A 22,649-nucleotide genomic window follows, 5' to 3' on the forward strand; every position below is an offset into this window, starting at 1 on the left:
GGCGGGGGCAGGGGCCAGGGTGGGGAGGGCCTCCGAGAGCCTGTGCCTCCTTTTCTTAATCCCGCATGGGCCAGGTCAAGCCCTTTTCCCTGGGAACCAGCTGAGTCAGAGCCTGCGGCCTCCTTATCCCTTCATCTCCTGTCGCACCTGCCAGTGGTTTCTTCCCAGGGATCTCTCTCCTCCCCACGGAGGCGAAGTGACTGCAGCAGGGTTCCTGTTCCCTCCGGACGGCAGAGGTTGCCAGAGGGGCCTGGAGCCCAGGCCATGGGAGGGCACACAGCCAGGCTGCCGCTTCCGCTCTACCGTCTTGCTCCCCTCGCCTTCGTCCTCCTCTCGCCCCCTGCTTCTCCTTCTACACTTATCAAAGGTCCACGCTTCACTGAAGACTTGGGTTCACCCCACAACCATTGATCCGTTGACATCTGGGTTCCACTCCTGGCTCTGCTGTTAGCTTTGGGCAAGTTGCTTGATGTCTCAGGGCCTCAGTGCCCTCCCTGTCGATGGGAACACCCCTCACCAGGTTGTTGGAAGAATTAAAACAGATAGTTCGTGTCAGTGTCAGCACAACCCAGTCTGGTCGGCTCCCAGTGCACGTTGGTTACTTGTTCCTACCCTTGTTCGTGCTTGGCTCAGGCCCCGCCCATCACTGACACCCGCCCCCCAACACACACACATACACACGCTCAGTGCTGGGAGGGGGAGGGGATGGCTAGGTGCTGTGACCACGGGGCCCCAGGAGCACAGATCTGGATCACTGGGGAAGACCCCTTCCAGAAAGTGGGGCCTGTGAGGGAAGGAGAGAGAGGGGAGAAAGGGGCTAGGGGGCAGGAGAGTAAGTTTCTGCCAGAGAAGGACGAAGACTTAGCTTGGTTGGTCTGGAATGTGGGGAGAGGTGAGGCAGGGCCAGCAAGCAGGACCTCGTGAGCGAAGCTGAGGGTCTTGGCATTAATCACGCAGGGCCACTGAAGGATGTGTGAGCAGAGGGACACCGTCCGATGTGCCTTTTGGAAATGTCTTTCTGGCCGCAGCGCGAGGACTAGATGATCCGGCAGGAGAAGCAAGCATGGGAAACCAGCTAGGAGGCGGCTGCAGTGATCCAGGCAAGAGGTGATGAAGCCAGTTCAGGAGGGCCTGTGATGGCTGGCGGGGAGTGGGTGGGGGCATCCGAGAGCTGTAAGGAGGAGAGCTGGCAGGTGCCTGAGGGTGAGGCAGAGGAAGGAAGGAGGCAGGCTCATCCTCAGCTCAGGTGCCCAGGGAATGCAGCACGGGGCGCAGGGGTAGGGGAAGAGGTCTGGTCAGTTTGGGGCGCTGGTCTGAGGTGCCACGGGCCAGCTCAGGGTGGACCTGCAGGCCCGGGCTGTGCAGACAGGTCTGGGCAGGAACTGAGAGGTGCTGTCTGCCTTGTGGGTGGTAGTCAGAGGTGTGAGTTTAGGTGAGGTCCCTGAGGGAAAGTGGGCAGAAAATGAGAAGAGGATGCAATGCTGGGAGCACTCACCTTCCAGGGCTGGAGAGGAGGAGCCCGGGAGGAGAAGGGCAGCAGCAGAGAAGGGAGGACAATCACAGCAAGTGGCATCCTGCCTGCCAAAGCAGATGCCGCCGGATGGGGTCGTCAGTAGCGTCAGGCACTGGGCTGAGACGGAGGAAGATAAGGCCCAAAAGGTGTCCGTTGAATTTAGCAGCAGGGAGGTGCCTGGAGACCCTGGCCAGAGAGGTGTGTAGAGAGTGGAGGGGACAGAGGCTAGGACGCAGTGTACTAAGGGGACAGCAAAAGGCCCAGCTTGTCCCAGGGTCTTGGCTCCGAAGGGAAGGAGTGAACCTGGCAGCGAGGGGGCGGGGGGGCGGGAGTCTCTCTGATCCAAGTTGAGGGAGACATAAGCATGTTTATAGGGAAAGAACTAGAAGGAGAGGTTGAATATACCAGGAGGGGGATCGGTATGAATGAATGACAGGCTCCAGGAGGGGAGGAGACAGCAGGAGAGGCAGCATAGGGCACTGGAAAGTCGGATTAATAATAGCTGTCATTTAAGTGCCTGCTGTGTGCGGGGCACCGTTCTCAGCGCTTTGCATTTGCTACCCCACCTGGTCCACACAACAGCCTATGCAGTAGGTGCTCTTATTATCCTCATTTTACAGATGAACGGCCCTGACACAGAAACGGTAAGTAGCTTGCCCAACGTTGCACAGCTAACATGGGGTGCTGCCCATGTGCCAGGACTTGAGTCCAGGCAGGGTGCCCCCAGGGGTGTGTAGTCGTCAAGACCAGACCTAAGAGCAGACCTCCTGGGTTTAAATCCCAGCGCCTCCACTCATTTGCTTTGTCCTCCTGTCCCTTAGTTTCCCTGCCAAAAAAAGGGCATGAGAATTGTACCCATTTCTTAGTGCTACTGGGTGGATCAAATGTGTAAATGCCCATAAAACACTTGAGCAGGGCTTGGCGAACAGAAAGCACAGGTGGAGGGACTTGCCTGGGACAGATTTGGGTGCTTCTCATGCTGGGAGTGGAGGGAGGAAGCTAGCACAGGCTGATGGAGGGATCTGCGGAGTCCTTGGCCCTTTTGTACAGTGTTTATCTATTTATGGGCCCTCTCCTGGGTCAGACGGCACCTTGCAGGCAGGTGTAAGAGCAGCTTGTGCTGGAGTTGAAGCAGCCCTTGGGACCAGATCCCAGTCTCTTCACTCCACTGCATCGCCATGGGACCTTCTGCACGTTCCTCTCAGAGCCTTCGTCTCTTCCCAGGCCAAAGGGGCAGTGATGCCCACCTGCTGGGCCGTGGGGAGGATGAAATGAGATCATGTGCGTGAGTGGGCATGCCCATAGCAATGCCAGGCACCTGGGTGACACTTGTTATACAGAAGCTACCTCCGCCACTTCTACACACATTGATGGAGCAGGGGCCAGGTACTGTTCTAGAATGAAATTATTATTATCCCTAGAGCCTCATCAGAGTACCTAGATGGTTACTAACTGTTGGGCAGAGGGCGTCTCCAGCAGGGATTAAGGACGGAGTGAAGGAGGAGGTGCTAGGATGAATTAGTCAGAAAAGGAAAGTGGAGAGTTTGCGCGTAACCTGCACTGTTAGATATCCGCGGGCCCACAAGCTGCACCCCACCTAAGACAGCACGCTATGGGCTGAGTTTGGCAGATCCCAAGTTACATGCAGATGTGACTTGGAAGATGAGAGTGTAGTATCCTGAGCACCTGAGGACTGGTGGCAGGGCATCCAGGCTGGTGGGACATTTTGTTATTTATTTATTATTTTTGGCTGCATTGGGTCTTCGTTGCTGCGTGTGGACTTTCTCTAGTTGCAACGAGCAGGGGCTACTCTTCCTTGAGGTGCGTGGGCTTCTCATTGCAGTGGCTTCTCTTGTTGTGGAGCACGGGCTCTAGGCTCGTGGGCTTCATTTGTTGTGGCAGGTGGGCTCAGTAGTTGTGGCTCGTGGGCTATAGAGCACAGGCTCAGTAGCTGTGGCGCACGGGCTTAGTTGCTCTGCGGCATGTGGGATTTTCCCGGACCAGGGCTTGAACCCCTGTCCCCTGCATTGGCAGGCGGATTCTTAACCACTGCGCCACCGGGGAAGCCCCTGGTGGGCAATTTACTTCCCAAGGTCTGTCCTCTTGGGGACTGTGAAATCCAACCCACCTGACTTGGAGATGGGATCTCCCGGTAAAGGAAGAAGTTTGTTTGGCGGATCGTGTGGGTTCTCGGCAGGACGGGCTTATGGGTGTGGACCTGTGCAGTAACACTGAGCACCTTGTTCGAAAGGGATAGTTTAATGCTTTGCTTTTGTCATCTTGAAATTCTTCATAATTTTGAACAAGGAGCCCTACATTTTCATTTTGGCTTGAGCCCTGCAAGTTATGTAGCCTGTTCAGGTTCTAGGGCCTGAGGTGTTTGTCTCCTAGCCCATAATGAACGTGGCAGGGCCCACATTGGCACCTGGCCCTGGATGTGATGGGCCCAGAGAGGGATGAGGGAGGCTGCATGGGGCTCTGTCCCTTCGGAGGCCTGGAGCTGGGGTGAGACCTGTGGTATTAAGTGGAGCATGCCCGACAGAGTCAGACCACTGGATTTGTGTCCTTACCCTGCTACTAGCCAGCTGTGTGCTCTCCAGAAGGCTCTGGACATCTCTGAGCCTGTTTCCCCGTCTGCAGACTGCGGATAGGGTGACCACATGACAGGAGGGTTAAATGAGGTAATGGGCAGAGAGTGCCTGGTACGTAGTAGGTGCTTAGCAGATGTTTGCTGGTGGGTGCCTGCTTGGGCCCAGAAGGCAGTTGGGCTGGGAATAACATGGTCCTACTCCAGGAGACGATGGGAGAAAAGGCACCATGTCCGTGCACTACCCTGTAGGGGACGTAGAGGGCTGAGTGCCATCCTTGGAACCGTCTTCCAGGAAATGGGCTGCCAGCTCCCCCTCCAAACGGGCCACCATCTTTGGCCACTTCATCTCCAGAGTGAGCAAAGGTAGAACAAATCCAAGCCCTGGCCCAGAGCTGGGAATTCCAGGCTGTCGGGCCTTGTTCTGGGGCCCTGAGCAATCCTACCCCTCGCTCCGCAACTGTCTCACACCCTAGTTTCCCCAGATCCTCTCCAGGGAGAGCAGCTTTCCCTGTGTAATAGGGCAGTGCCCCTTCCCTCCGGAAGGCCTCCCCGTCCAGGGGATATAGCTGTGGGCTGAGGTCACGTGTTCCCTCCTCCTCAACACCCCATTGTCCTGTCCCCTCCCCCCTTCTGATCCTTGATTTACCCTGAGCTGGATTAAGACCTTTAGCCTCCCTCAGAGCTGAGAGGTTAAGATGCACCTCCCCCCACCCACTCACATACAAATTCAAAATAAAAACCACCCTAAACCTTAAATCGGTGTGACGAAGTCCAACAAAGTTCTGATTTTTCCCAGGACGACTACTTCCTTGCTATTTTTGAAATACTAAGAATTAGCTCTTAAAAAAAACAAACCACACCAAAACGCTTTGTTGATGCCCTTTTACTGCCAGTGCCCTAAGCACACGCTTACTCCGCCTGTTCGGTAACCTGGCCTCGCCTGCCCCTTCCCCTGTGCCAGAGCGGGACAGAGGCCTGACCTGCAATACAGGGCATTGGGCCACTCTGCTCAGAGCCTTCCCCAGGGGAGAGGGAAGCCCTGGGCCAATCAGCCCCTCCTGGAGAGGTGATGTCAGGAAAACCCAGAAGTTTCCACTCCACCCCTGCCACAGGCTCACCCTGTCCTCCCGACCAGAGCAGCCAGGGCCAGCACGGGCCCTCGTCCAGTCCTCCAGCTGGCCAAGGACGGCTGGGCTGCGTTAGTGCCCAGGCCTGCTGCCCTTCACTCCACACCTGCGGCTGGTCTCCCTGCCCCAAGCTCCTCCCCTTCCCGCTGTGGGGGAGGAGCGAGCAAGTGCTGGACCTTCTGCACACTGGCTCTTCCAGATCCTTGCTTATAATCCCTGGACAAAAATAAATCCTGTGTGTCTGAGCAGGAGAGGGTAGGAGGGTGAGATGGTGGGAGACAGAGGAGGCAGGCAGAAGGCCTCGGACAAGCAGGAAGACCAGGCCTCCTTAGCACCCCCAGTGAATGTCCCAAAGAAAGGGGCTGATACCGGGCATCCCAGAAAATTCCAGGTGGGAGGACCTTTTGGAGCACTTCGTTTTGCTGAGAGCTAACAGGCCCAGAAAGCGGGCAGGTCATTTCCCTAATGTCAGCAGCAAACAAGAGGCTGGTGGATCAGAGCCCTGTGGGCTTTGCTCTGGCTCCTCCCTTTTCCCTGAGTGAGGCATGAGGACTGGCCCCCAACCTCCTGGGTGCGCCTCCCCTGAGCACCCCCTGATCAAGCCAGAAGGCACCTCTGCATCCCCTGCCTGCCCGCCACTGTCCACTTTCCTGCTCAGCTCTTTCTCTCCCCACACTACCCAGCACCCATCCAGCTTATCCCCCTTTCACCTCCTCAAGGAAAGGGACATTTATTACTGTGTCTGGTGTGGCACATACGAAGCTATATATCCCTCTCGATGATAAACCAAAGCCTGAGGTTATATGTTTTCTGGAGGAAATTTCACATTCCAGGAGAGAGAAAGAAAGGATTGGTGGATTCTGAGCACTTTACATGTGCAAGGCATTTTCCTTACTTGACTTGCAAGCCTTAAGGCAGTGCTGCAAAGCATCTTCCATCCGAGAGATGAGCCTTTGAGCCAGAGAGCTTTAAGGCGCTGGCTGAAGGTCGCGGAGCAGCAGTGCTCAGCGGAAACCCGTCTCCCATCCACTCCTTGCATCTCTGGGCCCCGCATCTGCAGCGCTAGGGATGCGGCTGGCCTGCAGCAAGTGCTCTCTGGGCATGATCTCACTTTATCCTCACAGCACCCACGAGAGAGCTACTATTGTCTCCTCTTTTTACAGTGTTGGAAACGGAGGCACGGGGAGGTTAAGGGAATATGACCCCCCCACTAGACAGAAGTGGAGGTGAAACTTGAATGCAGGGACTCTGCTGCAGGCCCGTGCTCTTAATCAGGCACAATCTGAGTCCTCCCCCATACTTCCAGCCCCTTGTCACCTCGGCCTCGGGGATGTGGGTTTCAGGCCAGCCTCCTAGAGTCTCCTTGGGAGGTCAGGGGCTGTGGGTTCTCATTCTGCAGCCACTCTGGTTAAAGGCTCAGGGAAGGAGGAAGGAAAGATATGGGCTGAGAGTGGAGTTTGAGATTTGTGTCTTGCCCTTTTTTAGAGTTTTTGCTTTGTCCCTGCAGCTCTAGGGGATTAAGGTTGTATGTTTCTTTCCTCAGCCGGGGCTTCCCCCAGAAAAGCCCATGAAATACACAGATGGGGGGGACGGTATTTGGAAAGAGTTCATTCAGGCTTTGGGATTAGACAGAAGGGTTTCATGTTTCTTCTGTACTAGTGATCTTGGAAAAGTCACTCTGAGCCTTGAATTTCTTTCTGTCAAGTAAGAATAGTGCCTCCTTTGAAGAGTTATAAAGGGGGTCAAATGAGACGATTGATTATTGTAAACTGTGAAGTCGTCTATAGTTGTCAATTCTGACGCATTGATGCTATTACCTTCCTAATTGAGGAGCAGTGAAGGTGGCTGTGGGAGTCACAAGCTGGGCAGTTAGGATGCTGGTAAAGTGAATTTTGTCCCAGAGCCCTGAGACCTCTAAGCTACAGGGGAGAAGCTGCAGATGGGTCAAGATGCTTTACTGGTGCCTTGCGGGGGGGATCAAGAAACTGGCTTTGCCTGGGCTGCTGAGGAAGCAGCAGAAGCTTGCATCGCCCAGGGTGGAACACACCCACTGCCCTTCCAGAGTGCAAGGCCCCTGGGCTCACACCGTCAGACAAGAGCAGTGACATTCTCCCAGTTGATTCCACCCCAGGTTCCCCCAAAGGGGAGGAGCTCCTGGCCATTTTCAGGAGTTCTCATTTCCATTCTGCCCAGGTGGTTGCAGGGAGATTGGAGGCTGGGGGAAAACATGAGGAACCTTCGCCTAAAGCGAGCCAGGGGTCCGTGGCACCAGGAGGAAGGGCTGCTGCAGGCGGATGCGGTCTCGCTTGCTTATGTAACCATTTCCCTCAGCACCCCCCCCCCCCGAGTATGCACAAACAATAACTTGGAATAGATACCAGTCTGGTTGAGGCAGGTCATCAAAACCTGGAACTGTCCCTGCCAAACAGGAACGTCCTGTCCCCTCAGCTGAGCAGATGCCTGGCTTATGGGGGGAGGAATGAGAGATGTAATCAGGCTCTCAGAGTCAGGAAGCATGGATTGTCCTTGCTTTGTTGGGTCATCTGGTCAATTATCACTTATTCAGCATTCAGAATGTGGTCATAAATAAGCCAAAGTCCTTGTTGGTGTGCTTACAAGCTACGGGGAAGGGTTCCAGAAACACAAAACTTGGTAACAGAGGGGCAACTGCTTTAGCTTGGGCAATTTGGCTTGGGTTTTGATGAGTGAATAGGAGTTCACTGATCAGGGAAGGGAAAATCCCAGGTCTTATTTGTCCACTGGTTTAAGATGAAAAAACAACCCTGTGCAGAATACATGAGTGCTAGGAGGTGCTCTAAGGTGGCAGGAAAGCATGACTTAGGAATGAGACCATTCTGGGTCTGACGGTAGAGTTCCCTGATACTGTAATTTTGGCCAGGCCTCCAGCCCTTCTCTGGGCTCTGTTGGAAGAAAACTTGGCCCAAAGCAAATTTCTCTCTCTGAGTGTGCCATCCAGTGCCTTGATAACTGGGAGCACAGAGGTCAAGGGAGGACATTTTATTGGTGCTGCAGAGAGTCAAAATACACGGATGGGAGGCCTTCCCCATCTCCCTGCCCCCTGCCCTCTTCCGTGCCTGCCCTGGCCACGACCACCAGGCACCCTCATCTCTTTTAACCTGTTCTTGCTTGGCCCTGAAATAGCTTGGCTCAGTCCTTGACCTGCCACCTCCTAGACCTCTCACTTGGCTCAGTGGTTCAGGACCCAGACTCCTATATGGCCATCTCCAGTTATTCCTTAGGTCCAGACCTTGCACACACAGCCTGATTGAGTCTGCAGCCCCATAAGCACTCACAGGTAAGACCTCTTGAATAGCAAAAGCACACAATCCCACGCTAGCTATGTGCCCCCAGGCTGTCACCCACTTGAATATGTGAGCCCATGCTCACAATTTCCAGGACCAGATAGATCAACTGTAGGGCAGAACTTGTGGAGTGGGCACACCTGGGCTGTTTGTGACAGTAGCCCCTCATCGCTTAAACAGCAGGGAATGCAAAGCCATGCACGGATTTGGTCTCAGCTGAATTTATTTGCATCTCCCTTTGGATGAGTCAAAAGCATGTCTGATTATCATGTAATATCTTTTTTTTTTTTTTTTCTGGGACACAGGCCTCTCACTGTTGTGGCCTCTCCCGTTTCGGAGCACAGGCTCCGGACGCACAGACTCAGCGTCCATGGCTCACGGGCTCAGCCGCTCTGCGGCATGTGGGATGTGGGATCTTCCCGGACCGGGGCACGAACCCGCATCCCCTGCATCGGCAGGCAGACTCTCAACCACTGCGCCACCAGGGAAGCCCTGTATTCTCTCTTTTCAATTTAGAGTTTCCCCACGTGGCAAGTGAGAATGGGGCTTCCTCACCTGTTTCACTGAAGGGAAAGTCAAGACATTAAAGAGTGATTTGCCCACAGTTCCTTTATTTAGCAGACACGCATGGAGCACGTGCTCTCTGCCGCAGTCTCTGCAAGCACAGGGCGTTCAGGAGAAAGCAAACCAAAGGGCCTGTCCCCAGGAAGCTTGCATTCTAGTGGGGAACACCAACAACAAATAAATACGTCAAAATATGTCAGCATATGTCATATGCTATTCAGATGGATAAAGTAGGGAGGGGGAGAGTGATTGACAGGATGGGGAGAGTGTTGTTGTTTCACACAGTTGGTTCTGGAAGGCCCTGCAGCGGAGGTGACGTCAAAGAAGAGATCTGATATATATGTGAGGCTAGGGTGTTCCAGGCCGTGTGACAATGTCATAACCACACTGAGTGCCCTCAATCTTTTCTCTCTCTACCGCTGGCTCCCTGCAGCGAGGCAGGGACTCTTTGAAAAAAAGGATGACAACTACTCATCTTTGGGTCTTCGGTTCTGATGGCGGTTCAGATGCTATTGGCATGTTTCCACCTCCACCTCCAGAAGGGCTCGTGTGATACTGAATGCCCAGTCCAGGAACAGTGCCTGGAATAGAGGAGAATGTTTCTGACTGACTGCGTTGCAGATAGAATGCGCGATTAGAAGCCTGCAGCTGGAGGTGAGGCATGGGCCTGGGGCCAGAAGCACATCCTAGGAGAGAGGCAGGAGTGATTTCAGTCTGAAATCAGACTCTAATTTCAGTCCCTGCGGTTGATCCAGTGGCTTCATGTTGGTCTGCTACAGAAAAACAACTGCAAACATCTATATTGTGCTAGCCACTGTTCTGAGCACTTTATATGCATTAATGCATTTAATCCTCATAAAAGCCCTGTGTGATAAGTGCTATTATCATTCCTATTTTACAGGTCAAGGTTCTAAAGCACAGAGGGGTTAAGTGATTTAACTGAGGTCACACAGCTAATAATTGGCAGAGCCAGAATGTAAGTAAGTCCAAGAGTCCCCGTTCTTATGCTTACACTATAGTTTCATACCCCATATCCTTATCCCATAGACTGGTTCCCTAGATCTTTAACTGGGGTGTGTGAGTCCTCAGAGGCTCTGGGATGAGCCAGAGGGTTTTTGAGACTTAACTTCCAAGAAGGTAATATTTAAGCAAAGATTTCAGAAAAAAATTAAGTATTTAATTATAATTAATTTAATACATTTTTATACTGTGATGATGACAGATATAATGGCAAAATCCAGGAGGTTTTTTTTTTTTTTTTTTTGCCAGGAGTATTTTTAATATAAAAAAGGACAGAGCTTTCCAGGAAATGCCACCCTGATGGTGAGTTGCAGGGTTTCTGTCCCCAGACCCTTCCCTTGGCCCCTAGCCCAGGGTGAACTGTCCTTGTCTGTGATTTCCCCTCATCCCAGCACAAGAAGTATGCGAGTACACACCACACACACACACACACACACACACACACACACACACACACACACACTCTCACACTCACACAGAATCCCAGCCACTGTGGCTGTCTGGATGGAAGGGATCACGGGCCATGTCAGGCTGGGCTGCGGTCCCTCTTTCTGATTATTCTTCTGTGGGCCCGGGCCACTGAGGCCGAGGGGGCCAGGCAGGGAAGGGGCTGGGTCTTGGCTCTCCACGGGAGCCTGCACAGGGCTCAGAGATTCCAATTTGTGCCTGTGGGGTAGCGTAAGGCTGATCCTCCATAACACACCAAGACAGTCACACAGGAGCACCGGGAGGATCTCCTGGTCCTCGCACCTGGGCCGGCATCCGACTCCCAGAGCACATCCTTTGATATTCCCTCCCGCAGGGCGACAGGTATGTTCTGTGGCCCCTGTTTTCAATGTGTTTGTAGGTGTCAAGCCCAGGGGTGCGCGTCCGCACTGCCGTGTGCCACAGCATGGATCCCCCGTGGAGGCAAGGCCCACAGGGGTTTTAAAGGCAGAGCGAGATGAATGGAAGCTGACACTTCCACCCGCTATTGACAAGGAGCTGAGGTGCCTTGCAGAGGACAGGCCTGGTAATTAATGTGCCGGTGTCTTCACTGACAAAGCAAAACAGCAAACACGCGAGCGAAGGAGGTGAGTCACGCAGGGAGACGGCAATGGTGGAAGGAAAAGGGCAAGGATGCGTGTGTGTTTCTGGGGGGTAGGAAGGGCTCGGGCAGGGGAAGCTGAGAGGGAGAGAGAGAGAACAGGATCGTCTGTGCATCTGTGAGGAAATGCATGTGTGAGAGGGAAAGAAACGGGAGAGAGTGTGTGTGAGAGGGAACGCAGGGGTGAGAAGAGATGTGTGTGTGATTGACAGGAGGAGGGAGGGAGGCAGGCAGGGTGGGGGGCCTCTCTCACCCCTCCTTCAGCCACAGGGGCTTCTGGAAAGCCCTGCAGTTTGGAGAGAGGGACATGCGGGAGAGGTGAGATTTCATTACCTTTCCCTTTGTGTGATATTTTCGTGTTAGAAATGTAACACTGGAGCTATAAATAATCCAGTCACAGCTGCAGCATCCAGGAGATTTATGGCGCATGCCAATGCCAGCCAGCTTTGGGCTGAGGGGGGTTTGCTTTACGAAGCGAAGATGAAAGGCTGATTTTCCAGCACTCGTCCCCCCACCCCCCGATCCTGCCCCCACCTACTCAATCCCTCCCTTCTGACCTATGGAGCCAGGGGAGAGAGAAGCTCAAAAATGCTTAGACCCCCCTTTGTCCTGGGCAGCCTGGGGCATGACAGGAGCCGAGTTCCGAGTGGGCAGCTTGCAGAGGTTGGGGAGAGAGTGAGGGGAGCAGGGTGGGCAGAGGTGCATGCCCTGCCCTAGGCTCCCACTTTGTCAGCTGCCTCAGACAAGGCACAGGCTGGTGGTGCCGACAGGTGGCCCAGACACAGACGGGCTCAGGCCTGATGAGGTCCCTGGGGCGGTGGCCCCCAATCCTTGCTCTCCTATGTGGGCGGGGCCCTTGTTCTCTGCTTCCTCAGCAAAGACTGTGCTTGGTGCAGGACTCCATGGGGGCTGGGCTTCTCTCTGTCCCGGGAGAGGGGGCTTCCCTGTTGACCTGGGAAGGGGCCATTCCCCACGAGCTTGGGGGCTGCTGGGTTGGACGGTGACACCGCCGGGCAGAGGCAAACAGTGTGTCTGGGGCAGTGAGAGGGCAGGGAGGAGGCATCTCGGTCTCCCCAGACCACCTCCTGGGATCTGCCTCCAGTGGTGAGGGCAGATGGAGAAGGTGAGGGGAGACATTGGGGAGCCCAGCTTGTCCTCAGGACCCACGGGGCTGGAGGAAGAGGAGGAGGGTTGGGGTCTCGGGGAGAGGAGCTGGTTCAAGGCGCCGCTGCGACATGCTGGTGCCTCCCTGCAGTTTCCCACCAGAGCACCTAGCCCGCTGTGTCCCCCACAAGCCCGAGGCGAGGCCTCCTGAGGGCAGGGAATGTGCCCGCACTGCTCTCATTGCAGCCTGCTGACCCCACGGACCCTGGGCCCTGAGCGCAGGGCATCAGTCCTGCTGGCCGGTCAGACCCTGGTGCTGACGTGTGTGCAAGCCTCGCGGGCCGGAGCCCCGGGTGCAGAGGGAGAGGCCAGAGCCCCCTGGGTCTCCGGACCCCACTTGGTCCCTCTGGCCAGTCCTCAGGCTGCCCTGCCCCTGGCCCTCCTGCCCGCTCTGTGGCCCAGTTACCTCAGGTGTGGTTTCCACTTTGCTTTTCTTCTAATTCCCTGAGCAAATATGGAACATCCGGAGAGACACTCGAATCCTGGGTGGGGATGGAGGCGGTCACGCAGCTGACTACTTCCCAAGGCAGTTCAGTCAAGATAAACACACCTCAGCTGCAGGCCTCTGGCAGAGGGTGGCTGCTGAGGGACTGGGGTGCCTGCCCAGCGGGCAGGTGGGGCCCTTCCCTTCGAGGATTCCTCCAGGGAGAGGTGTCTGTTGCAGGACCGTCAACTTCAGGGCAGCCACACGTGGGTTGTGGCAGGGTCTTGTCTTGGGGCCGGGGCAGTCTGTCCGTCTTCAGCCTCCAAGAGCAAACCATGTCTGGGAATGGGACACACACAGTAGGATTCACTCCCCTGGGGTGTCCCGGAGGCAGCTCAGCTGAAAACAGGAATGACCTCAGAGCAAGCTTGCCTAATTTTATGAATGGCGGAGCCACCAGGTTCACAAGGGGAACTGGGAGCCTCTGAGGACATCCCTGACGTCCTTAGATGGAACTGGGAGCCTCTGAGGACCTGGGAGCCTCCCTGACATCCTTAGATGACGTCCTTAGATGCATCTTTGTCTGATGCATTCCTGGTGCACCTGCCAGGGGACCACTCACCACTATATACATCATCACTCTGCCCTGGCCCTTGTGCCAATCAGGGTTCTTATTGGGAACAAACTGAAGTGGACTCTGACACTTTTAAGCAGAGGAAAGATTTGTTGGGAGGATTTGGGGATGCTCACAGCATCAGCAGGAAGGCTGGAGATGCAGCTCAGGCAGATCTAAGGGCTGCTAGGTAGTCAGCATCGTTGCCAGGGTCACACCGCAGGGCAGTCTGCTTAGGATGCCTTTGCTGGCGTCACCCCTCTGCCATCCACGGTGTGATGATGGTTAATTTTATGTGTCAACCTGACCGGGCCACACGATGCCCCGATATTTGTATTTCTGTGAGGCTGTTTCTGGATAAGCTTAGCATCCGAATCTATAGACTGAATAAAGCAGACTGTCCTTCCCAATGTGGGTGGGCTTCATCCAATCAGTTGAGGGCCCAAATAGAACCAAAAGGTGGAGGAAGGGAGAATTTTCTCTCTCTGCCTGACCACCTGAGTGGAGACATCGGTCTTCTCCTGCCCTTGGACTGGGACTTAACACTATTAGCCCATAAAAACTTCCCAGGAAGGGAAAGTCCCACCCTCGGCCCCCAAACGGCGCAAGAACATGGGTGATTTTCTCAGTTTGCTCATCGAGAGCTCCATCCTTCTAGCCTCCCCCCGGACTCCCGCTCCGACTCTGAAGTCCAGGAGGCTGACCGGTGTGGGGGCCACATCAGCTGAAGTCTCACGCCTTCTGCTTGCGATTGGATTTGTCCAGTGGGACTGTTTGGGGGGTGAGAGGACAGAGGCTGGGGTATTTGCTCCCCTTTCTACTTCCCTTTGCAGCTATGACTCTCTCCAGCTTCCGGTCAGCTCCCTCCCTGTCCCATCAGGGTCTTCACTGTTCTTTGTGGTTGCCCTTGGCACTGCCCACCCTTGGTAAAAGGGTGAAAGACTCCTCAACTGCCCTGTTTGAGGCTAACACCTCTTTCCTGTTGGAATCTCAAATGATACAGAAACTTTGGAGACTGGGAGGCAACAGAGCCCCCACCAATGCCCACAACATGGTGGCACCGATGCCCACGGGAGGCAGGCAGCCTGGTAAAGTGGCAAGAGCATGAACTTGGAGACAGACCTACTAGGGTCTGAATTTGCAGCCCAACTTTTACTATCTGTGTGAACCTGGTCAAGTTCCTCAACCAGGCTGGCCCGTCTTTGTTCTTCATCTGGGAAATAAAAGTTAATTTTCATCTCCTGGATCTGTCAGGAGAACTGCATGAGAGATTTATTAAGTACTTGGCACTTAGGAGACCGGTGATGGCAAAAGGGTCCACCTTACGTGCCAGTTCCAACTGATCAGAAATGGCTCCTTGCAGCACTGTGTGGAGAAGAAGTCTGACTCCCCGTCCTGGCCCAGAGGTGATGGGTGCCCTCATGATTGATTCGTGATGGCTGTCACGTTGTGGACCAGGAAGTGGCAGTAGAATGGACTTGCCTTCTCTGTAGTAGACACTCACTAAATGAGAGCTATCAGTTTTCCTATTTCTCTGCTCTTTGGGAAGAGAAGTAGGATTCTGCTGGGGTCAGAAAGACCAGGATCCTGCTTGACCAGCAGGATCCATTCCCGCCAGCACCGCCCAGGTCCTGAGTCACTGAGCCCGCTGTCCTGGCTCAGCACAGACTTCACGGCGGCGAGGATGGCCCAGCCAGCCCTTTCCTTTATCAGCAAACTGCTGCAGCCCTACCTAGATTGTTTAAGGTCTTCTTCCTCCTGGGACCTTCTCTTGCTCTTTTCAATCCTCAAATGCCAACCTTATCCTCCTGCCAACAGATGCCACACACACACACACACACACACACACACACACACACACACACTCCCTCTCTCTCTCTCTCTCTCTCTCTCTCTCACAGGTGCACCACCTCCTCCCCATAGTAAGTTATAGGGAATTATTAACTTGAATTTCTCCACCACGTGTCACCCCGCTTTCCAAATCTCCCCCATTATCTCCTGCCCCAACTCAGGGGACCTGACATTATTCCAGCAACACATACCAGAGTTGGTTGAAGACAGAATAAGTAGAAGATAAATCACGGCCTCAGGCACCCTATGGGGTGAACTGGAGCCTTAGTGGTTGCCAAGTGGCCCCTGGAGTAACAAAGAAAGAAAAGGGAACAAGGAATCCTTTTCAGAAATCATTTTCTTTCTAGTTTCAGTGGCACCTGGGAGTAACCTTCATGTACTCATTTAGTTAAGAAATATTTATTGAGGCCTTCCCTGGTAGCGCAGTGGTTGAGAGTCCGCCTGCCGATGCAGGGGACACGGGTTCGTGCCGCGGAGCGGCTGGGCCCGTGAGCCATGGCCGCTGAGCCTGCGCCTCCGGAGCCTGTGCTCTGCAACGGGAGAGGCCACAACAGTGAGAGGCCCGCGTACCGCAAAAAAAAAAAAAAATTTATTGAGCACCTCATGTGCTGGGCACATGTATGCTCTCTGCCCTGAAGGGGAGATGGACAAGTAGAACCCGGTGGGTGCTGGGCAGCACAGGGAGCCCTGAGATGGAGCTGAGCACGGGGGCAGGGGGAACATCTGATCGGAGCGACACGGTGGCACGATCAGAGATGACTTTCCTGAGAAAGTGGCTCCTAAGTCAAGTCTGGAGGGATAAGGAAGCTGGTCCAGGCGGCAGCAGGGGCAGCATGTGCAAAGATCTGAAGGTGTGTGTTTGAGGAGCTCCTGGTTGCTGCCAGGTCACTGGAGCTGGGGCTCCAAGCCAGAAGGGAAGAAGTGATGGGAGAAGCCAGCGGTAAGGGAGGGGTGGGGCAGGTCCTCCAGGGCCTTGAAAAGGCCTTTCTGAGGAGTCCCACCTCCTCGTAGCCTGTCCTCTGCCCTCCACCCCCCTTAGCAGGTGAGGCTCTAAAGGAAATCTCCCATTTCTCCTCCTCCCACTAGCTGTAGCACTTCCCAGGGATTTAGGGGCAGACGCCCTCCCCCCATGGCCTGTTGATACCGACCCCGGGTCTTGGCCTTCCCCAATCAATAGAAATTAACCAGAGGCCAGAAGAGAAATTCAGGCAAGGCTTTGGGAGGGGGGGGGGGCCCTGCTGCAGCAGCGGGGAACGAGAACAAACAACAGGTTCCCTTGTTTGCTGGCTAGCTGAGGGGGGCAAGCTTTTTCCTTATACGGGGTAGTGGTAGGGGTGTATCCAGGGATCAGGCCGGAGGGGTGGCTTAGGTGTTTTTCTCACCCCTCAGGTGGTGTTAAGTGCACGGGGCATGCTCAGTACCCTGCTTTTGCTCCTGACACCCCATTTTTGCTCCTGGCTCTTCAGAAATGGCAGTTGGGTTTTTTTTTGGTCTTTTTGTATCTTTCGGGTCCAGAATTTGCCCCAACTGCGCAGGCCCGCAGTTATTTTTAGTCCCATATAGTTTCTTTGTGTTTTGTAGCTGGAGGGGAGGTGTGTCCAGGTGCAAGCTTCGCGGCCCTGCAGCAAAGGGTCCCAGGCCCCAGGCCTGCCTCACTGTGAGTCCTCAAGAGTGTCGTGAGAGCTGATGGATGCTGGGCGTGGGTGCGCAGGGGGGTGGCAGTGCCTGAATGAGGAGGAACTATAGAACTGGGGACTGAGGCAACCTGATGAATGAAGGCTTTAATGCAGTCTGGCTAGTAACTGGCTGACCCAACAGTCAGGTGCAGTTTAGGGTGAAGCAGGCATTCGTTTGGGCATTTTGTTTCTCCAGTGACTATTCGCAATTAACACCTCCTCTTGTAAAAACCCTAACACCTTTCCCCAGCTACCTCCCCTGCTCAGACCTGCTTCTCTTTGGAAAATGGGGAATGGTGTGTCTGTGTAGCCCTGTGTGTGTGTGTGTGTGTGCATGAAAGCATCTCATGTGTGAGGACGTGTGTGTATAAATGGGAGTGCCTGTGCTTGTACCTGCATGAAAATATCTGCTGGTGCCGTGTATGGGAGAGCCTGTGTGCATGAGACTGTGTGCCTCTGTGCACATGGGGGAACACGGATGCATGCATGTTCACATGTGTCCAGGAGAGTCAGTGGGTCTTTATGAGTGTGAGTGACTGTGAGGTGTGTGAGTGTTTGCAGTGAGTGTGCATGGGATTCTGTGCAAATGACCGGCATGATTGTCTTTGCAGGGGAGAAGTTGTTGCGCTGGGATACTTACATGAACCAAAGCAATAAAATGCCCAACTCCTCTCCCTGCTTCTCCTCTTGTAATCCATTCTCCACCCAGCAGCCAGTGTGAGATTTAAAAAATGCAAATCAGATCGTGTCACTTCTAGGCTGAAAACCCTCTGATGGCTACTCACTGCATCTGGAATAAATCCAACCTTTGACTGTGGCCTGGAGGATGTGCTCCCATCCCAATCTTTGAACCTTTGTCCTCATCTCCTCCCACTCCTCAGGCAGGTACCCCTGCCTCAGTCACATAGGCAAGAGCCTTTATACCTGCTGCCCCCTTCTCCGGACCCCTTGGCTGCCGGGCACTGTCTCGGCTCCAGATTTCAGCCTGACATTATCAGTGGGGCCTTCCCTGACTCCCCTCAGTACTCATCTGTCCCATCACTCTGACTTCTTTCCTCCCCAGGGCTAGGTCAGTTAGGTCTGAAGCGGGTGCTGAGACAGAGTTAGTTGTGCCCAGGAGTTTGTGTGGAGCAGCCCCTGGGAAGGAGTAGAGAGAACTCCAGATTGGGCAGGTCAGGGAGAGGCCAGCAGACCACAGTACAGATCTGATAAGGTCTCTGCCAGCAGCCTCCTATGTGCACGGAGCAAAGACTGTCCACTAGAGGAGTCCTGAATTAGGTGGAAATGGCTAACCTTATACCATAGCCGGCTCAGTCAAGGGCCGGAACCATCAACTCAAAAGCCAAGGTTCAAGAGAATGAGAAGACAAACCACAGATGAGAAAACACTTGCAAAAGACAGATCTCAGGAAGGACTGGCCTCCAAAATATACAAAGAACTCTTAAAACTCAATAATAAGTTGATTTATAAAAAATGGGCCAAAGACCTAAACAGACACCTCGCTAAAGAAAACATACAGTTGGCAAATCCAGAACGCTGACACCACCAAATGCTGGTGAGAATGTGGAGCAACAGGAACTCTCATTCATTGCTGTTGGGAATCAAAATGGTACAGCCACTTTGGTGTTTTTTTAATAAAACTAAACATACTCTTCCCACACGATTCAGCCATCACGCTCCTTAGTATTTACCCAAAGGAGTTGAAACTTATGTCTACACAAAAACCTGCACACAGATGCTTATAGCAGCTTTATTCATAACTGCCAAAACTTGGAAGCAACCAAGATGTCTTTCAATAGGTGAATGGATAAATAAACTGTCGGACGTCCAGACAATGGAATATCATTCAGCACTAAAAAAAGAAATGAGCTTTCAAGCCCTGAAAAGACCCAGAGGAATCTTTTTTTTTTTTTTTAAGGTAGGATTTCTTGCATTCACCTTTTTTTTTTTCTTTTTAATAGATTTATTTACATAATTTTTGGCCACGTTGGGTCTTCGTTGCTGCACTCAGGCTTTTCTCTAGTTGTGGCGAGTGGGGGCTACTCTTTGTTGCGGTGTGCGGGCTTCTTACTGCAGTGGCTTCTCGTTGCAGAGCACGGGCTCTAAGCTCATGGGCTTCATTAGTTGTGGCAGGTGGGCCCAGTAGTTGCGGCTCATGGGCTGTAGAGTGCAGGCTCAGTAGTTGTGGCGCATGGGCTTAGTGGCTCCGCGGCATGTGGGATCTTCCTGGACCAGGGCTCGAACCCGTGTCTCCTGTATTGGCAGGCGGATTCTCAACCACTGCGCCACCAGGGAAGCCCTGGAGGAATCTTAAATGCATATTACTAAGTGAAAGAAGCCAATCTGAAAAGGCTACTGTATGATTTTAGCTCTATGACATTTTGGAAAAGGCAAAACTATGGAGATGGTAAAAAGATCAGTGGTTGCCAAGGGTTAGTTGGGAGGGAGAGAGGGATAGGTGGGGCACAGGGGATTTTCAGAGCAGTGAATCTCTCCTGTGTGATACTACAGTGGTGCATACTTGTCCAAATACATAGAATGTACAACATAAGAGTGAACCCTAGTGTGAACTGTGGACTTTGGGTGATAATGATGTGTCAGTGTAGGTTCATTGATTGTAACAAGTGTACCATTCTGGTCGGGATGTTGATGGTTGGGAGGAGGCTGTGTGTGAGTGGGCACAGGAGCACATAAGAACCCTGTGTACTTTCTGCTCAATTTTGCTGTGAACCTAAAAATGCTCTTTAAAAAAAATCTGTTAAAAAAGAAAGGAAGTAAGGAAGAAGGAAAGAAAAAAAAATCCTCAGACTTTCCCTGGGCTCCCTTCTCCTCTCTCCCCACCCTCATCCTTTCCTTCTGCTGTGCAAGTGTTTTCCGACTTCCTCACAGGAGGACATGTTTGCTAGGCATGTCTGTCTGTCTGTCCTTCTCTTTTACGTTTTGGCTTGAGCCTTTGTTCAAGATTTTCCCGCTCAGGGGCCAGGCTGACCTGGAGATTTTTCATCTCTGCAGTTCCTCTGCCAACCTTGCAGGCCCCCATTCCAGCTTCCTCCCAACCCATCGAACTTCTAGGAAGAATTCACCAACAAATGACAGCTATGATCCGCTCTGTAAGCCCTGTCCTGTTGTAAATATGTCCCCTGACACCCAGCCGAGGAGAAGAAAATTCAAGAGTGGAGAGAGAAGCAAATCCTGGATGTCTCAGCAGCACCTCCTACCAAGCTTAATCTCACCTCCTTTGGTGTCAGAGTGAAGCAAGAGAAAGACGTCTTCCCTCTCTGTCTCCAGGGATGGACTTGAGGGGAGTCCACAGACTGTGTGCTGCATTTCCATTTCCCAGGCCGTGATTAAAACTTCCAGAGGCACCAAGCTCCGAGAAGATTAGGCCATCTCCACCTCCCTGAGCAGTACAAAAGAAATCAATACTAAGCCACAAAATAAGTGTGAGGAAGCCCTTTAACGTTTTCAATTCTCCCATGATGACTATTTTGAAGTTTTGTATTTTTTGAAATATAAAATGCAAAATTCTTAAATGTTTTTCTTCTTTGCTGATTCCCTAAGTATGGGTTTGGTTTTGGGTTTATCTGTAATCAGCCCAGCTGAGCTTCCTGTCCCCCACCAGGCCTGCTCTTGCTGAGGCTGCAGAGGGTAGCTCCAGGGTTGACCTTGAGGACTTCAGGGGTCCTTCCATGAAAACAGGCCTGGAGTGGGGTGGGGTGGGGAGGTCACGTAGTCAAGCTCAGGGCTGACGGGGAACAAATTAATTAGGGAACAGGGAGGGAAGAGTCTTGGACAGGCATTGGGAGGGGTGTTTCTCCTTGGCTAGGGTAGCTAAGCTTAGAAAATCAAGCTTGAATCAAATCAACAGATAGCTGCTGAGGTCCGTTGTAGGCAAAGATCCAGGCTGGAGTGTGAGACCAGGAGTGGGGTCTTTTTTTTAAAATTTTTATTGGGGAATAGTTGATTTACAATGTTGTGTTAGTTTCAGGTGTACAGCAAAGTGAATCTGTTATACATGCACATATATCCACTCTTTTTTAGATTTCTTTCCTATATAGGCCATTACAGAGTATTGAGGAGAGTTCCCTGTGCTATACAGTAGGCCCTTATTAGTTATATATTTTATATATAGTAGGGTGTATATGTCAATCCCAATCTTCCAATTTATTCCTCCCCCCCCTTACCGCCTGGTAACCATAAGTTTATTTCCTACATCTATAACTCTTTCTGTTTTGTAGATAAGTTCATCTGTATGTAGCTTTTTTTTAGAAGTCACATATCATACACCCCAGTGTTCACTGCAGCACTATTTACAATAGCCAGGACATGGACGCAACCTAAATGTCCATCAACAGAGGAATGGATAAAGAAGATGTGGTACATATATACAATGGAATATTACTCAGCCACTAAAAAAGAATGAAATAATGCATTTGCAGCAACATGGATGGACCTAGAGATTGTCATACTGAGTGAAGTAAGTCAGACAGAGAAAGACAAATATCTCATGATATCGCTTATAGGAGTGGGGTCTTATCATGCCTGGCGGTAGCAGCCTTGGGCTCCTCTGACCTGGGTGTGGCTCAGATGGTAGAACGGAAAGGTCAGGCGCTCGCTGTGATGCTGCCCGTCAGCTCAGGTATATTCCCTCCTGTAAGTGTTGGAGGATCCTTTCTGCATCGCACATGGGCAAACTGAAGCCCAGGTCACACGCCCAGTGAGGGAAGAACCTGGCTTTCTACCTGGGTCAGTGTGGAGATTTTGCCTCAGGGTCCAGAGTCTGGGGCTCCTCACTGGTGAATCTTATCATCACCTGGCTCCTCCTGAGGCTGGAGGGAAAGGGGATCGGCCTGCAGGCCTTTATGTCATAACTGCATATTTAGTCCTACTACGTGCTGGTAAATGCTTCAAATATATCGTCTCATCCACACAACACCATTTTGCAAAATGGACCCTATTTTGCAGACAAGCTCAGAAAAAGAAAGAGACTTGCCTGAAGTGACACAGAGAGCATGTGGTGGGGCCTTCCGGCCCATGAGTGCATCTGCGGAGCCCATCTGGCTTCCAGCTGAAACTCAGGTCACGGCATCTAGCACAGTGACTGGTCTGTTATGGGCAAGAACTAAGTATCTGGTAAAAGAATGAATAAATGAATGATCGATTAACTCCTTCTGGTCCCAAATCTGTGTTCTTCCTGGTTTCCACCTAGTCTGGGGATCTGGAAGCTGAAAGCACAAGCCCTGGGTCTTCCTGGTGGGAAAGGCTCCCAGGGTGTGCTGGTGAGAGCACCCTGGGTGAGGGGCTGCAGCAGGGCCAGGGCGTCCTGGCTTTGCCGATTCAGGGAACCCCTGCCCTCACCCTTGCCCTGCACAGCCGCTCCTGGTGGCCACGTGCAGTCCCAGAGGACCCTGGAAGGGGTTCACCACAGAATAAACATATGGGCTATACACCCAGTGATTTAGAAGAGCCTGCTGTGCTGGCCTCCCCCTCCCCCAGCCTTGCTGTTGCTGTGGCAACCGGCCTCACCAAACCAGAGCTTGCTGAGGGCATCCCAGTTAACCCCTTCCTGGCACAGCAGGGTCCTCAGCTACGTCAGGTCCCCCGTCTACGTGGCCCGAATGCCCATGACACTGTTGCCCAAGAGCCACCAGAAGAGGCAGGGTGGTGCTGTGGGCAGAAGTGGAGGCTGCGGGGGCC

At 52.9% G+C, this 22,649-nt stretch overlaps 1 long non-coding RNA gene across 4 annotated transcripts; it reads left to right on the top strand.

Annotated features, from left to right (window-relative positions):
* Positions 1–1,861: 1,861 nt before the first annotated feature.
* Positions 1,862–20,485, top strand: LOC137220119 (uncharacterized). Of its 4 annotated transcripts, none has more exons than XR_010941480.1 (5): positions 1,862–2,157; positions 9,551–9,771; positions 10,019–10,093; positions 10,387–18,870; positions 19,965–20,485. It is a non-coding gene; the product is annotated as an uncharacterized lncRNA (long non-coding RNA). The 4 variants fall into 4 exon arrangements; XR_010941483.1 differs by lacking the exon at positions 1,862–2,157 and having other exon boundaries at positions 8,863–9,771; positions 10,387–10,440; positions 10,985–18,870; XR_010941479.1 differs by lacking the exon at positions 1,862–2,157 and having other exon boundaries at positions 8,863–9,771.
* Positions 20,486–22,649: the final 2,164 nt, after the last annotated feature.

Source organism: Pseudorca crassidens, chromosome 1 (genome assembly GCF_039906515.1).
Source record: "Pseudorca crassidens isolate mPseCra1 chromosome 1, mPseCra1.hap1, whole genome shotgun sequence".
NCBI lineage: Eukaryota > Metazoa > Chordata > Mammalia > Artiodactyla > Delphinidae > Pseudorca > Pseudorca crassidens.